Source organism: Bombina bombina, unplaced genomic scaffold, assembly GCF_027579735.1.
Source record: "Bombina bombina isolate aBomBom1 unplaced genomic scaffold, aBomBom1.pri scaffold_921, whole genome shotgun sequence".
NCBI lineage: Eukaryota > Metazoa > Chordata > Amphibia > Anura > Bombinatoridae > Bombina > Bombina bombina.
The window spans coordinates 89,513-93,243 of NW_026511403.1; the positions used below are offsets into that span (position 1 = coordinate 89,513).

The 3,731-nt window shown below is 34.7% G+C and overlaps 1 long non-coding RNA gene across 1 annotated transcript; it reads right to left on the bottom strand.

The window, feature by feature from the left end:
* Positions 1-571: 571 nt before the first annotated feature.
* On the bottom strand, positions 572-1,837 carry LOC128643732 (uncharacterized). The gene is made up of 2 exons (XR_008399875.1): positions 1,802-1,837; positions 572-855 (listed from the first exon to the last, which is right to left on the bottom strand). It is a non-coding gene; the product is annotated as an uncharacterized LOC128643732 (long non-coding RNA).
* Positions 1,838-3,731: the final 1,894 nt, after the last annotated feature.

A 3,731-nucleotide genomic window follows, 5' to 3' on the forward strand; every position in this document is an offset into this window, starting at 1 on the left:
GGTTCTGTATTTCCCACAAGTAATGAATGCAGCTGTGGACTCTCCCTGTATTAAAAAAGGAAAAAACTATTTGCTGTGAACTATTCCTAGCCTTTAACAAACAAAATATAGATCTTCAATTGCTCCTCATAAAGACACTGACTATATAATTTGTAAGACATGGTTCACTATAGATTTCAATTTAGGATTTTATGGCCTAAATATCAACTTTTATTGTTAATGAAATTAAAAGCCGTGATTGATTTAAAACCCTTCATAGCTCAAGAGGATAATGTATTCCTGGTTGTAGGGAATATGTTCCAGTTGTAAAGCAGAAATGCCTGCAAACTAGAAATCTGCTGTATTTATTTTCACCATAGGTTGTCACAACAAAATCATAAACAGAAAGAGAAAATTACAATTTATATTATCAGCTCTTGTCATTGTCTAAGGGGGTGAAGATGCTCTTAATTAGGAACTTGGATGAGCCACTGGCATAAGTATTCAACGCAGTGTTTAATTAGCACAGGTACATTCCATAAGGCAACGGCTTGATTTATTCTCAAAAATGAAACAATTATTTTACAGTTGCTGAAATTGTAACTTTATGATTTATTTCAATACGATAAAAGCATAACAGTTAAAACCTTGTATCTAGCTTATGAACAGATGGAATTTCTAGTCCAGTGCGGCCTGTTTTGAAGCAACACAATTCCAGAGTTTTATAGAACGTATTTAAATGGATGTGTTTAAACGTTACTGGTTTTTAAACATTAAAAATTAGTGATGTGAAGTCTTGTAAAATTGTATAGCATCTATCCCTCCGGCAATGCACAGGCCCCTTCTTGCTCAAATATAAATAATTGTTTAGCTCATCTGCAAAACACGTAAACATACCAGGAAACATTTAAAGGGATATGAAACATATTTGTTTTCTGCACTGTATATCATATTTACTCACCTCAAGGGATACTCAGACTAAAACAGTGATAACTTTTACTAGAAGCATATTTGGCAATACATGTATATTGCAAATATGTTATTCATCTATGTGCATTTTAATTTTGACCAGACTGTCCCTTTAAATGTATTAGGGCTCGCCTATGAGGGGTTGATAAAAGTTCATCATAAAAGCTCTGGTATATTGCACAGATACCTGCCTTAAAGGGACATGAAACCCAAATTTTTTCTTTCATGATTTAGGTAGAACATGCAATTTTAAATAACTTTCCAGTTTACTTCTATTATAAATTTTGTTTAATTTTCTTGGTATCATTTGTTGAAGGAGCAGCAATGCACTACTGGTTTCTAACTGAATACATGGGGGAACCAATGACAATCGGTATATATTCAGCTACCAATCAGAAGCTAGAACCTAGGTTATCTGCTGCTCCTAAACTTACCTAGATAAACCTTTCAGCAAAGGATAACAAGAGAAGGAAGCAAATCAACAAAAGTAAATTGGAAAGTTGTTTAAAATTGTATGCTCTGTCTAAATCATGAATGTCTAATTATGACTTTACTGTCCCTTTAAGTAATATATAATTACATGTTAACCCTTGACAGGCAAAAAAGGCACTAATGCCTTGCAAAGTGATGCTGCTATTCATGTCAGGCAAGGGTTAAAAATGTTTTTAACATGCTGTTGACTGAAACATTTGAGCTGGCATGAGAATTTACATAAAATAAATTGTGTTCATATAATTGACAAATATTTACCTGGCACATAAAATAATCATAACCATGCATCCTCTGCATGCAAAGCTGGATTTGTCTTTAAACAACTGCCAAAATAAATGCTGTCATTGAACTCATGGTTTACCTTTGGATTGGTTCTTTGCTGAAGCCTTCGTTCTTCTCTTTCCCTTTGTAATCTCTCAAATTCCTCCCTGATCTCAGCTGCTGTTCGTTTCCTTTCCACAACCTTATAGAAAGAGAAATAATACATTAGATGGACAGAACTATTACCTGTTAATATAATGTGGTTATGGGATACAGCAATATCCTAAGTGTTGCATCATAAAACTGAGCGCTTAAAGTGATGGTAAACTCTGCCCTTTATAAAATCAGATCCAGAATATTAATAATATTTTAGATTGAGTTTCATTCATCAGTTGTAATGAAGTTGCACTATAACTTGGTGTTTAATGTAGTTATGAAATTCAAATATACCCGCGCTCCGCCGCCCACTTCGAAAGTACATTTTTTGTGATCTTACTGTTTCAACTGTTGTCTAATCAGCGCTATAGCTACAATGAAAGTGCCATATGGGGAGAGCGCTGATTGGAGAACAGTTCCCCAGAGGCAGAGCTTTTCTTCACTTTCTGCGATGAGATTTTTTAGTGAACATTTTTCTGCAGGTCATTTTTAAATAAAATATAATCTTAAATTAGACAGTTACACTAAGGCACCAGTTGAACTGCAATGTGTTGGTTAACTGAAGAATAAAGCAATTTTTAATGCTTTATAATATAATTGCATTGCAAATTAGCTGCATACAAAAAAATAAATTTTAAAATGTCTCTTAAATAAATCTGTTTCCTTTTCTCTTGGTTTAACATAGAAATGTAGTAATAAAAAATATGCAATGCTCATACTAACGTCTTACATACAGAATAAACAGCTTTGCAGACTGAAAAAGGCTAGGGGGCGGGTCAACAATCTCTGAGAGCAAGTCAACAAGCAATGTGCTGCTTCTTTGAAGCGCTACTGCATATTTGACTGCTAACTTCAAACAGCGCTTTGCTCTGGATGCACTGTGTTAAGAAAAACTTACACACTGCAACCAGAGCACAGCTCTGTTTGAAGAGAACTGTCTAATGTGGAGCAGCAATAAAAAGTTCAAGCGCTAACAGTGCCTGCATGTGTCCTGTTCTTTCTGCAGACATGCTGCATTTTCTGCGATGACATCTCAGATCACTCTATGTTCTGCCTTGGGGAACAGTTCAAACCATTAGCTCACAGAAAAATTGACTTTTGAAGTGAGCAGCAGAGCGCAGGGTTTTTGAATTTTAGATCTATATTAAAAAGTAAGTCATAGCGCAACTTCATTACATCTGCTGAATTAAACTTCATCTAAAATGTCACTAACATTCCGGATCTGTTTTTAAAAAGGGGAGATTTTATCAAAAAAGCACCAAATAGGAGGTGACTTGTCTTATTCAAAATAACAAAATGTTAACAAAAAGTTGTGTATTTTACCATATTTCAGCCACATACTGTTCTAGAGAAACTTTTACACTGATGAAGTGTAATACAGGTTTACTTTAATAGGATGAAAGTGAACATAAAAAGTAATTTTTTTATATGAAAGAGAAATTAATCATTGTACGACAAAAGATCTGCATACTTAATATTTATTTTAAAATTTTAAATTAGTAAACAATGTATTACATTGTTGGACTTACCTTTGCTCCAACAAATTAGAGTAACAGCAAAAGAAACAAAAGAAACCTGAAATTTGTTTAAAAAGCAGGTAAGTGGCACCGAGGGTAATACCAAAATAGTGTGCAGCTATACGTCGGAAAGTGTGTTTCCAGAATGTTCTGTTCTTACTATCGTCACAAGAAGGTAGGAAGGAGTCCCATACTTCCCTCCTATGAGGCATGGAGAGAAGGTACACTCTGACAGCGATTTCTCCCCAGGACCTTTTAAATTGGTGCACTACCCAGCTGATTTCACAGACCACCGGGCTAAAATTTTAGCCAATATTAACTAACATTAAAACTCTTTGCTGGGGCCCCACATCTACT